This window comes from Callithrix jacchus, chromosome 3 (assembly GCF_049354715.1).
Source record: "Callithrix jacchus isolate 240 chromosome 3, calJac240_pri, whole genome shotgun sequence".
NCBI lineage: Eukaryota > Metazoa > Chordata > Mammalia > Primates > Cebidae > Callithrix > Callithrix jacchus.
Genome location: NC_133504.1, coordinates 154,647,652 through 154,661,423, shown reverse-complemented (window position 1 = coordinate 154,661,423; position 13,772 = coordinate 154,647,652). Strand labels below are relative to the sequence as shown.

General features: G+C 41.5%; 2 long non-coding RNA genes across 3 annotated transcripts in view; both read right to left on the bottom strand.

Annotated features, from left to right (window-relative positions):
* Positions 1–13,772, bottom strand: part of LOC144581826 (uncharacterized) — a 119,923-nt gene that overhangs the window by 82,480 nt on the left and 23,671 nt on the right. The gene's annotated exons all lie outside the window — the stretch shown is intronic.
* Positions 1–13,772, bottom strand: part of LOC144581827 (uncharacterized) — a 44,736-nt gene that overhangs the window by 30,360 nt on the left and 604 nt on the right. The window lies entirely within an intron of this gene.

Below are 13,772 nucleotides of genomic sequence, written 5' to 3'. Positions count from 1 at the left end.
CAGCCACCTCCACTACTCTTATGCTTAGCATGCCACGAAGTCACAAACGGCACAGCATCTGAATCTCGACAGAGAAACTAGAAAAATGTCTGAGCTCCAAATAAAATTTAAAATACAGTATACTCAAACTCAATATTTTAAGAAAATAACTGTATTTCCCTTTTCTTTTAAAAATTGTTTTATACAAAAATTAGCCAGGCATGGTGGCAGGTGCCTGTAATCCCAGCTACTCAGGAGGCTGAGGGAGGAGAATCACTTGAACCCAGGAGGCGGAGGTTGCAGTGAGCTGAGATCACGCCATTGCACTCCAGCTGGGCAACAAGAGCGAAACTCCATCTCAAAAAAAAAAAAAAAGAAGATTTATTTAGAGAAATGTGGGAGGCTTCTTTGGTAAGGTCAGTATTTCTGAAAGAGAGTATTTTCTCCCTTAAAAGACTGCAACCACTCCAGAGAAGCACCCAGCTGTTCCTTTTGAAACTGAGCATGGACTCGTCCTGTGATCCAGGGCAAGGGCATTCTTGATGTCACTCATGGTGTACCAGAGAAATGAAGACTGACTCACCATAGCTTCATTCATAACAGCTCAACACTGGGAACTCAAATGTCCTGCAACTGGTGAATCGTTAAAGAACCTGTGGGACATCCATAGCATGGAATATGATCTGGCCATAACATGGAACAAACCCTTGACATAGGCAACAACTTGGAGGAAACTCAAGGAAATTACGCTGAGTGAAAAAAAAAAAAAGCCAGTCCCAAAAGGGTACATAAGACACGGTTCTATTTATGTAACATCCAAAATAACATAATTATAGAGATGAAGAACAGATTAGGGATTGTCAGAGGTTAGAGGTATGGGAGAATGAATGTGGCTGTGAAGGGTTATCACTTGACAGTCTGTGGTGATGGTAGTATAGTATCTTGATTGGGGTGGTGGTTATACAGGCTATAAATGTGATGAAACTGTATAAAGTTACACACACACACACACACAGGCTTATGTAACTGGTGAAATCTGATTCAACTGTATGGATTGGGCCAGTGTCCATTTCTTGGTTTTGATATTATATTATAGTTGTGTAAAGATGGTAATATTTAGGAGGCTGAGAAAAAAGTACATGAGAATTTTCTGGCTATTTCTTTGCAACCTCCCATAAATGTATCCTTATTTCAAAAAAAAGCCCACATATACGCATTCAATCTTTATATTTAAGGTGACTTTGTTGAAGATACAAAGATGAGCCGGGGAGCAGGGGAGCAGGGGAGGGAACTGCTAGCTGGTATGCATGGCAACCACTCCCTATGTATTGCCACAGCAATATGGCAACATTTTCTATGAGCAATATATATATATATATATATATATATATTTTTTTTTTTTTTTTTTTTTTTTTTGAGATGGAGGTTCGCTCTTGTTACCCAGGCTGGAGTGCAATGGTGGGATCTCGGCTCACCGCAACCTCCGCCTCCTGGGTTCAAGCAATTCTCCTGCCTCAGCCTCCTGAGTAGCTGGGACTATAGGTGCATGCCACCATGCCCAGCTAATTTTTGTATTTTAGTAGAGAAGGGGTTTCACCATGTTGACCAAGATCGCCTCAATCTTTTGACCTCGTGATCCACCTGCCTCAGCCTCCCAAAGTGCTGGGATTATAGGCGTGAGCCACCACACCCTGCCGAGTGGTATATTTTTAATATATTAACCAGGAAGATAAAACTGTGTTCTGTATTCAAGGATAGCCACAGGGTTTCAAAGACCTGTTACAACCAGAGTGCATTAAGGCCTCAGCTCTGTGTTACACCTACCATCCTTCCAAGGGTATGGGTATCGCATAGAAGCAATAGAAGGTCAGGTTTCAGGGCCTTTGATCATTCCTCCCCATAAGTCTGATCCTGAGTGTTCATCACAGAATGTTTCAGCCTATCAGTTACATTACTTGCCCACTATTTTCACTCCTCCAGATTATTTCTTAAAAAATAACAACTTTTTCTAGGTTCCAAATATATCCCATTGTTTGGCATTTTTTTAATACCGCTAGAGCATCCTTATTTATTTTAAGAAAAATTCAGATTTCTGGTATGTTTTCAAAACCTGAAGTCTCTAGCTACTTGTGACATTTTCACATCTCTTATGATGATTTTTCCTATTCTCTTATTTCCTTTTTATTTTTATTTTTTTATTGCATTTTAGGTTTTGGGGTACATGTGCAGAACAGCAGAACATGCAAGACAGTTGCATAGGTACACACGTGGCAGTGTGATTTCCTGCCTTCCTCCCCTTCACCCACGTCTGGCATTTCTCCCCATGCTATCCCTCCCCAGCTCCCCCCTCCGCTGTCCCTCCCCTATTCCCCCCAATAGACCCCAATGTGTAGTGCTCCCCTCCCTGTGGTCATGTGTTCTCATTGTTCAACACCCGCCTATGAGTGAGAACATGCAGTATTTCATTTTCTGCCCTTGTGTCAGTTTGCTGAGAATGATGTTCTCCAGATTCATCCATGTCCCTACAAAGGACACAAACTCATCATTTTTGATTGCTGCATAATATTCCATGGTGTATATGTGCCACATTTTCCCTGTCCAGTCTATCATCGTTGGGCATTTGGGTTGATTCCAGGTCTTTGCTATTGTAAACAGTGCTGCAATGAACATTCGTGTGCATGTGTCCTTATAGTAGAACGATTTATAGTCCTTTGGATATATACCCAGTAATGGGATTGCTGGGTCAAATGGAATTTCTATTTCTAGGTCCTTGAGGAATCACCACACTGTTGTCCACAATGGTTGAACTAATTTACACTCCCAACAGCAGTGTAAAAGTGTTCCTATTTGTCCACATCCTCTCCAGCATCTGCTGTCTCCAGATATTTTAATGATCGCCATTCAAACTGGCGTGTGATGGTATCTCAATGTAGTTTTGATTTGCATTTCTCTAATGACCAGTGATGATGAACATTTTTTCATGTTTGTTGGCCTCATATATGTCTTCTTTTGTAAAGTGTCTGTTCATATCCTTTGCCCATTTTTGAATGGGGTTGTTTTTTTTCTTGTAAAACTGTTTTAGTTCCTTGTAAATTCTGGATATCAGCCCTTTGTCAGATGGGTAAACTGCAAAAATTTTTTCCCATTCTGTTGGTTGCCGATTCACTCTACTCACTGTTTCTTTTGCCGTGCAGAAGCTGTGGAGTTTCATTAGGTCCCATTTGTCTATTTTGGCTGTTGTTGCCAATGCTTTTGGTGTTTTGGTCATGAAGCCCTTGCCTACTTCTATGTCCTGGATGGTTTTGCCTAGATTTTCTTCTAGGGTTTTTATGGTGCCAGGTCTTATGTTTAAGTCTTTAATCCATCTGGAGTTAATTTTAGTGTAAGGTGTCAGGAAGGGGTCCAGTTTCTGCTTTCTGCACATGGCTAGCCAGTTTTCCCAACACCATTTATTAAACAGGGAATCCTTTCCCCATTGCTTTTGTCAGGTTTATCAAAGATTGTATGGTAGTAGATATGTTGTGTTGCCTCCAATGCCTCTATTCTGTTCCATTGGTCTATATCTCTGTTTTGGTACCAGTATCATGCTGTTTTGATTACTATAGATTTATAGTATAGTTGGAAGTCCAGTACTGTGATGCCTCCTGCTGTGTTCTTTTTGCTTAGAATTGACTTGGCTATGCAGGCTCTCTTTTGGTTCCATATGAAGTTTAAGGTAGTTTTTTCCAGTTCTGTAAAGAAGGTCATTGATAGCTTGATGGGGATAGCGTTGAGTCTGTAAATTACTTTGGGCAGTATGGCCATTTTCACGATATTGATTCTTCCTAACCATGAACATGGAATGTTTCTCCATCTGTTTGTGTCCTCTCTTATCTCGTTAAGTGGTGGTTTGTAGTTCTCCTTGAAGAGGTCCTTTACATTCCTTGTGAGTTGTATTCCTAGGTATTTTATTCTCTTTGTAGTAATTGTGACTGGCAGTTCGCTCTTGATTTGGCTCTCTTTCAGTCTGTTATTGGTGTATAGGAATGCTTGTGATTTTTGCACATAGATTTTATATCCTGAGACGTTGCTAAAGTTGCTGACCAGTTTCAGGAGTTTTTGGGCTAAGACGATGGGGTCTTCTAGATATACTATCATGTCGTCTGAATAGAGACAGTTTGGCTTCCTCCTTTCCTATTTGAATACCCTTTATTTCTTTTTCTTGCCTGATTGCTCTGGCTAGAACTTCCAGTACTATATTGAATAGGAGTGGTGAGAGAGGGCATCCTTGTCTAGTGCCCGATTTCAAAGGGAATGCTTCCAGTTTTTGCCCATTCACTATGATATTGGCTGTTGGTTTGTCGTAAACAGCTTTTACTATTTTGAGATACGTTCCATCAATACCGAGTTTACTGAGGGTTTTTGGCATAAAGGGCTGTTGAATTTTGTCAAAGGCCTTCTCTGCGTCAATTGAGACAATCATGTGGCTTTTGTTTTTGGTTCTGTTTATGTGGTGAATTACGTTTATAGACTTGCATATGTTGAACCCAGGATGAGTCCTACTTGACCATGGTGGATAAGCTTTTTGATGTGCTGTTGCAATCGGCTTGCCAGTATTTATTGAAGATTTTTGCATCTATGTTCATCATGGATATTGGCCTGAAGTTTTCTTTTCTTGTTGAGTCTCTGCCAGGTTTTGGTATCAGGATGATGTTGGTCTCATAAAATGATTTGGGAAGGATTCCCCCTTTTTGGATTATTTGGAATAGTTTCAGAAGGAATGGTAACATTTCCTCTTTGTGTGTCTCGTAGAATTCGGCTGTGAACCCATCTGGACCTAGGCTTTTTTTGTGTGTGGTAGGCTCTTAATTGCTGCCTCAACTTCAGACCTTGTTACTGGTCTATTCATAGTTTTGGCTTCCCCCTGGTTTAGGCTTGGGAGGACACAAGTGTCCAGGAATTTATCCATTTCTTCCAGGTTTATTAGTTTATGTGCATAGTTGTTTGTAATATTCTCTGATGATGGTTTGAATTTCTGTGGGATCTGTGGTGATTTCCCCTTTATTGTTTTTTATTGCATCTATTTGGTTATTCTCTCTTTTCTTTTTTATCAGTCTGGCTAGTGGTCTATTTTCTTGATCTTTCCAGAAAACCAGCTCTTGGATTTATTGATTTTTTGAAGGGTTTTTTGTGTCTCTATCTCCTTCAGTCCTGCTCTGATCTTAGTTATTTCTTGTCTTCTGCTAGGTTTTGAGTTTTTTTGATCTTGCTCCTCTAGCTCTTTCAATTTTGACGATAGGGTGTCAATTTTGGATCTCTCCACTCTTCTGATATGGGCACTTATTGCTATATATTTTCCTCTAGAGACTGCTTTAAATGTGTCTCCGAGATTCTTGTATGTTGTGTCTTCGTACTTGTTGGTTTCGAGAAACTTCTTTATTTCTGCCTTCATTTCATTGTTTATCCAGTCAACATTCAAGAGCCAGTTGTTCAGTTTCCATGAAGCTGTGAGGTTCTGAGTTAGTTTCTGAATTCTGAGTTCTAACTTGATTGTACTATGGTCTGAGAGACTGTTTGTTATTATGTCAGTTGTTTTGCATTTGCTGAGGAGTGATTTACTTCCAATTATGTGGTCAATTTTAGAGTAGGTGTGATGCGGTGCTGAGAAGAATGTATATTCCATGGATTTGGGGTGGAGAGTTCTGTAAATGTCTATCAGGTTTGCTTGTTCCAGGTCTGAGTTCAAGTCCTGGATATCCTTGTTAATTTTCTGTCTGGTTGATCTGTCTAATATTGACAGTGGAGTGTTAAAGTCTCCCACTATTATTGTGTGGGAGTCTAAGTCTCTTTGTAAGTCATTAAGAACTTACCTTATATATCTGGGTGCTCCTGTATTGGGTCCATATATATTTAGGATCATTAGCTCGTCTTGTTGTATCAATCCTTTTACCATTATGTAATGTCCTTCTTTGTCTCTTTTGATCTTTTGTTGCTTTAAAGTCTATTTTATCAGAGACGAGAATTGCAACTCCTGCTTTTTTTTGCTCCCCATTTCCTTGGTAAATATTCCTCCCTCCCTTTATTTGGAGCCTTTGTGTATCCTAGCATGTGAGATGGGTTTCCTGGATACAGCACACCGAAGGGTTTTGGCTTTTTATCCAATTTGCCAGTCTGTGTCTTTTGATTAGTGCATTTAGCCCATTTACATTTAGGGTTAATATTGTTATGTGTGAATTTGATACTGCTATTTTGATGCTAGCTGGCTGTTTTGCCCATTAGTTGATGCAGATTCTTCATTTTGTTGATGCTCTTTAGCATTTGGTATGCTTTTGGAATGGCTGGTACTGATTGTTCCTTTCTATGTGTAGTGCCTCTTTCAGGAGCTCTTGTAAAGCAGGCCTGGTGGTGACAAAATCTCTGAGTACTTGCTTGTTCGCAAAGGATTTTATTTTTCCTTCACTTCTGAAGCTCAGTTTGGCTGGATATGAAATTCTGGGTTGAAAGTTCTTTTCTTTAAGGATGTTGAATATTGGCCCCCACTCTCTTCTGGCTTGTAGTGTTTCTGCCGAGAGATCTGCTGTGAGTCTGATGGGCTTCCCTTTGTGGGTGACCCGACCTTTCTCTCTGGCTGCCCTTAGCATTTTCTCCTTCATTTCAACCCTTGTGAATCTGAAAATTATGTGCCTTGGGGTTGCTCTTCTTGCAGAATATCTTTGTGGTGTTCTTTGTATTTCCTGGACTTGAATATTAGCCTGCCTTGCTAGGTTGGGGTAATTTTCCTGGTTAATATCCTGAAGAGTATTTTCCAGCTTGGATTCTCTTCATCACATTCAGGTACACCTATCAAACGTAGATTAGGTCTCTTCACATAGTCCCACATTTCTTGGAGAATTTGTTCATTCCTTTTTGTGCTTTTTTCTCTAATCTTGCCTTCTCATTTTATTTCATTGAGTTGATCTTTGACCTCTGATATCCTTTCTTCTGCTTGGTCAATTCGGCTGTTGAGACTTGTGCACACTTCACAAAGTTCTCATGTTGTGTTTTTCAGCTCCATCAATTCACTCATATTCCTCTCTAAGTTGTCCATTCTTGTTATCATTTCCTCAAATCTTTTTTCAAGGTTCTTAGTTTCTTTGCATTGAGTTAGAACGTGTGTAGCGGAAGTTTCTCATTACCCACCTTCTGATGTTTGATTCTGTCATTTCATCACACTCATTCTCCATCCAGCTTTGTTCCCTTGCTGGTTAGGGGTTGTGGTCCCTTGCAGGAGGCGAGGTGTTCCAGTTTCGGGTGTTTTCCTCCTTTTTGTATGGGTTTCTTCCCATCTTTGTGGATTTATCCACATCTATGTCGTCTGAGTAGTTGCTGACTTTCCTATTGGGTCTCTGAGTGGACATCCAGATTGTTGATGATGAAGTATTTGTTTCTTAATTTTCCTTCTAACAGTCTAGCCCCTCTGCTGTAGGACTGCTGAGGTCCACTCCAGGCCCTGCTTGCCTGGGAAACACCTGTAGCAGCTGCAGAACCATGAGGGTTGCTACCAGTTTCTTCTTCTACTATCTTTGTCCCAGAATGATGCCCACCAAATGTCAGTCTGATCAGTCCTTTGTGAGGTGACTCTTTGGATATACAGGGGTCAGGGAGCTGCTTGAGGAGACAGTCTGTACTTTATGGGAGCTCAAGTGCTGAGCTATGAGCTCTGTTGTTCATTCAGGGCTGCTAGGCAGGTACGTTCATTCAGGGCTGCTGTAGCAGAACTCATAAAGCCCCTTTTTTTCCTCAGGTGCTCTGTCCCGGGGAGTTAGGGCTTTATTTATGAGTATCCATTGCACTGTCCTTCCCAGCAAGGAGGCAGTCTAGTCACTGCCTGCTTGCAGAGGCTATGCTGAGCTGCTCTGGGCTCCGCTCTGCTGCCATGTGTAATTCCCTATAGTCCTGTTTATATGGGTGTGGTTAGAACCGCTGTGGCAATGGTGGCCCGCCTGTGTAATGGTGGACTCTCTCTGTTATGGCAGGTTGCCTCAGCAATGGCGGGTTGCCTCGGCAATGGCAGGCTGTGTCAGCAATGGCAGAGTACCTCCATAGGGGTGGAGCGCCTCGGTAATGGTGGACGCCCCTCCCCCACCGAGCTGTACCATTCTGGGTTCAGCTGTGCTTGCCGTGAAACTCTCAACCCCGAGTGTTTCCAATTGCGGTTTTGTTTGTTTTTGTGGTGGTGGGACCCACTGAGCCTGATCACCTGGCTTCCTGCCTCAGAGTCCTTTTTTTTTTTTTAAGTTGAATGGCTTACTCTCTCCCAGTTGTTCCAGTTGCCTGCTGAAAGGGCACCGGGATCTGTGTGATTTCCCGTGCCGCAACCCACTGTGCCAGCTGAAACAACAGCACTGCCTGGGACTCTCCTGGCCTGGCTTACTGTTTAAGTCCCGTTTAATCAGATGAATGTGCTAATCTGCCTTCCCAAATCTCAAATTGCCAGTTTAACAGGGCAACCAGACCAGTGTATTCTGTATGAAGTGCCGCTGCGGTGCCGGCCGAAACAGCCGCGCCAGCCCAAACAGCCACGCTGGCGGCCCGTGGGGTTCCTACACCTGGGAATCTCCTGGTCTGTGGGCAATAAAGACCCGACTGGAAATGTGGCATCCACTCACCCTCTGTGCTTTCACTGGGAGGTGCAATCCTGAGTTGCTCCTATAGCGCCATCTTCTCCTCTCCTACTCCTTAATTTTTAAAAAAGCTTTTTTTATTTCGCTAGCTTTAGGGGGTACAAATGGTTATTGGTTCCATGGAGGAAGAGTGATGAAGTCTGGGCTTTCAGTGCACCAGTCACTCGAATAGTGTGCATTGTACTCAATAGGTGCCTTTTACCCCTCATCTCCCCCTTCTACCTTCCCCCTTTCTTTTTAATTAATTAATATATGTATTTACTTGTTTATTTATTTTTGAGTCAGAGTCTTGTTCTGTTGCTAGGCTGGAATGCCCTGGCATGATCCTGGCTCACTGTAACATCCACCTCCCATGTTCAAGTGGTTCTCCTGACTCAGCCTCCACAGTAGCTGAGATTACAGGCGCACGCCACCATGCCCAGCTAATTTTTTTGTATTTTTAGTAGAGACAGGGTTTCACCGTGGTGGCCAGGATGGTTTTGAACTCCTGATCTCAAGTGATCTTCCTGTCTCAGCCTCCCAAAGTGTTAGGATTACAGGCATGAGCTGTCATGCCTGGCCCATCCTCCCTGCTTCTGAATCTCCAATGTCCATTATACCACTCTGTATACCCTTGCATACCCATAGCTTAGTTCCCACTTGTGAAAACATGCAGTGTTTGGTTTTTTGTCCCTGTGTTACTTCACTTACAATAATGGCCTCCAGTTCCATCCAAATTGCTGAAAAGACATTATTTTGCTCTTTTTTATGGCTGAGTAGTATTTCATGGTATATATATGCCACTTAAAAAAAATAGAGACAGGGTCTCACTTTGTTGCCCAGGCTGTTCTCAAACTCCTGGCTTCAAGGAGTTTCTGCCTCAGTTTCCCAAAGTGCTGGATTATAGGCACGAACCACTATGCTTGGCCTATATACGCCACTCTTTCCTTTATCCACAGGCTGTTGGGCACCTGGGTTGACTCCATATCTGCAATTGTGAATTGTGCTGCAATTCACATACATGTGCAGGTGTCTTTTTGATACAACAATTTCCTCCTTTTGGCATGCTTTTCCTCTGTCCTTTTTGGGAAGGCAGTATCTTCCATTTTTCAGCCTGAGAAGACATGGCCAGAAGTTTTTAAATCACCGGCATGAATTATTGAGACAAGGGATGCCCTTTAGTCCCTGAGTGCTCCCCAGTGAAGACTCAACATGGAGCTTTAAAGACATTCAAATTTTCAGATACAGTATCTTCTTAGATGTATTCAGAATACAGACGAGTCACAGCTTCTACCTAAGGCTATTTATGAGACAAACAAAAAGCCTGGATCACAGAATTAAGTCGATTCAACAGGTGTTTTATGACAAGCCTTAATCTGATTTCCAGAAAAGCTAGTTTTCTTTAATAAAGAAAATCATGGGCCGGGCGCAGTGGCTCAAGCCTGTAATCCCAGCACTTTGGGAGGCCGAGGCGGGTGGATCACGAGGTCAACAGATCGAGACCATCTTGGTCAACATGGTGAAACCCCGTCTAATTTTGTAAAATACAAAAAATTAGCTGGGCATGGTGGCGCGTGCCTGTAATCCCAGCTACTCAGGAGACTGAGGCAGGAGAACTGCCTGAACCCAGGAGGCGGAGGTTGTGGTGAGCTGAGATCGTGTCATTGCACTCCAGCCTGGGTAACAAGAGTGAAACTCCATCTCAAATAAAAAAAAAAAAAAAAAAAAGAAAATCACATTTAAAGATTCAACGTTTGTAGGTAGGTTTTTTTTAAGTGAGGCAAAATTCACATCACATAAAATTAACCATTTTAAAGTGAACAGTTCAGTAGCATCTAGTACATTGATGTTGTTGTGCAACCACAACATCTAGTTCCAAAATATTTTCATCATCCTGAAAGAAATACCCATACCCGGCCAGGGACCATGGCTCACACCTGTAATCCCAGCACTTTGGGAGGCCAAGGCAGGCGGATCACGAGGTCAGGAGATTGAGACCATCCTGGCCAACATAGTGAAACCCCGTCTCTACTAAAACACAAAAAATTTGCCAGGCATAGTGGTGCGCCTCTGTAGTCCCAGCTACTTGGGAGGCTGAGGCAGGGGAATTGCTTGAACCCGGGACGCAGAAGTTTCAGTGAGCTGAGATCACACCACTGCGCTCCAGCGTGGAGACAGACTGAGACTCTGTCTCAAAAAAAAAAAAAAAAAAAGAAATATCCATACCTATTTAGTGGTTACTCCCCATTCTTCCCTCCTCTCCTCCCCAGTAACCACCTATATGGTTTCTATTTCTAGAAATCTATCTATTCTGAATATTTCATATAAATGGAATCATACAGCATGACCCTTTGTGTCAGCCTTTTTCATTTAGCATGTTTTCAAGACTCATCTATGATGAAGCATGAATCATTCCTTCATTTCTTCTTGTGGCTGAACAATATTCCATTGTATGTATATACCACAATTTGTTACTCAAGAACATTTGGACGGGTCCCTCCTTTTAGCTACTGTGAATCGTGCTGCTATGAACATACATGGACAATTATTTGTTTAAGTATCTGTTTTCAGTTCTTTGGAGGTCTATCACCTATGAATTGAACTGGCAGGTTATATGGTACTTTTATGATGTCTAATTTTTTGAGAAACTGCCAAACCGGTTTCCAAGCAACAGAGCCATTTTACATTCCTGTGCATCGATCTTTAAAAGAAGAAGCTATGAATCTTCAGAAATGAAGTAGACTTTCCATCTGCTTCCTTGGATTTGGCATACTCTAGAATAAATCACGTTTTCAACTCTGGCTCTACAACATAGAGAGCTCAAAAAAGGTGGTAACCAGGCTCCATCTCTAGAAATTCTATTTATTTCTAATAAATCTGGGTTGAGCCCAGGCCACTGTAAGTGACCCTCAAGTAATTCTAATGGCTGCCAGGATTAAGAACTACTACTGTCTATGAACTCAGGGGTAGTGCAGGAATTTCCTCCCTACAGAATACGAATCATTAAAATTGTCATGGAAACAGAACTCATTTCAATTTCTTAATTTCCTTGGCTGTTTGATTCATAGCTATGTATCTGTACCTAGAAGCATTCTTGGCACTGAACTGAACAAAAATATTGGCTTAATGATGAATATCAAGTTTTATTTTAAGCTTAAATGAATCATATAAAGCAGCAATTAATAATTTTAAATGACATCAATATTTTTAGCTACCAATAGCTAGAAAATCAGAAGGAATTCTGACATTCTCTGGTTAAATATTATTTTTTAATACACTCTCTCTAGTTATGTTTTCTTGACTTTCTATGTAATATTGGTAGAAAATAATTTATTTCCTCAAATAACCTTTATTTTATTTATTTATTTATTTATTTATTTTTGAGATGGGGTCTCACTCTGTTGCCCAGGCTGGAGTGCAGTGGCGCAACCTCAGCTCACTGCAGCCTCCACCTCCCAGGTTCAAGCAAATCTCCTGCCTCAGCCTCCCAAGTAGCTGGGATTACAGGTGCACACCACCATGCCTGGCTAATTTTGCATTTTTTGTAGAGATGGGGGTTTCACCATGTTGGCCAGGCTGGTCTCAAATTCCTGACCTCAAGTGATCTGCCCACTTTGGGCTCCCAAGGTGCTGGGATTACAGAATGAGCCACCATGCCCAGCCTCAAATAGCCTTCATTTTAAAGTCTGCAAGGCTAAAAGATAAATTGGAAGCAAAAACATAAGATGATCAAACAATCCTGACATTTTCTCAAATTGTAGTATGCAATAAAAAATTCCCTAATTTATTTATTTTTATGGAATGTCTATCTAAATTTCCCAGTTCTGTACTTAGTATTAAATGCTATTATTCTCCATCCCCAATCTCACAGCTATCCCCCTTTCCCTTAACCTGGGAAATTCTTCCTCCTCCACTCCAATCTCTGTGAATAAATTTTTCTGATTTGCAGCAAACTATGCTATTAATTTTTTCAGTATCTTCTGTTGAACTTCACATACCCTTTACCAGTTTTTATAGCAGATTCTGACAAATATTAATTTCTTATAATGCCATCCTTTTCCAAATAAACTAGAGGTTTCTGAAAATTACTATAACAAGTATTTATTTATACTTAAATAATCAATTCTAAATTGCATAGCTATTAAAAAGCTGTGTGGGCTGGGAGCAGTGGCTCACGTCTATAATCACACCACTTTGGGAAGCCAAGGCAGGTGGATCATGAGGTCAGGAGTTCGAGACCAGCCTGGCCAAGGTGGTGAAACCCTGTCTCTACTAAAAATACAAAAATTAGCTGGGCCCAGTGGCAGGTGCCTGTATTCCCAGCTACTCGGGAGACTGAGGCAGTAAAATTGCTTGAATTAGAAGGCAGAGGTTGCAGTGAGCTAAGATTGTGCTACTGCACTCTAGCCTTAGTGACAGAGCGAGACACCATCTCAAAAAAAAAAAAAAAGCTCTGTGCTCCTTAGAATTACCCTCCCTGCCTCAGCCCCCATACACATACACATACACATACACACACACACACACACACACACACACACACACACGTTGTATAATGGCTTCACTAACTCCTCAATGAATATCTCCCAAACAAGTAGATGCCATCATGTTCTTGGTTCTTACATTTTAGAATAGGAAGCTGAATTTCCCTTTTTTTCCAGAAATTATATTTACAAAAGATTATTCAGATAAGGATACAACATTTGCAAACAACACAAGTATTTTCAAAAGAATAGCACAAATAAAAAATCTTTACTCATTAAGTTTCAAATAAATTATGTGTCAAATGATTTAAAAATAAGTGTTTTGTAAGTTGGCTAAATCTGAAGGTATTTTCTGCAATTAAAAACAGAAACTAGGCCCGGCTTGGTGGCTCACACCTATAATCCCAGCACTTTGGGAAGCCAAGGTGGGATAATCACTTGAGCCCAGGAGTTCGAGATCAGCCTTGGCAATATGGCAAAACCCTGTCTGGTGCACACCTGTGGTCTGAGCTACTTGGGAGGCTGAGGTGGGAGGATCACCTGAGCCTGTGAGGGAAAGGCTGCAATGAGCTGTGATTACACCACTGCACCCTAGCCTGGGTGACAGAGTGATGATTCTCCAGTGGATCATCATCACCTGGAAGATACCGACTTTGAGTATCCTGCTACAGGGAGAATGTGAGACAGA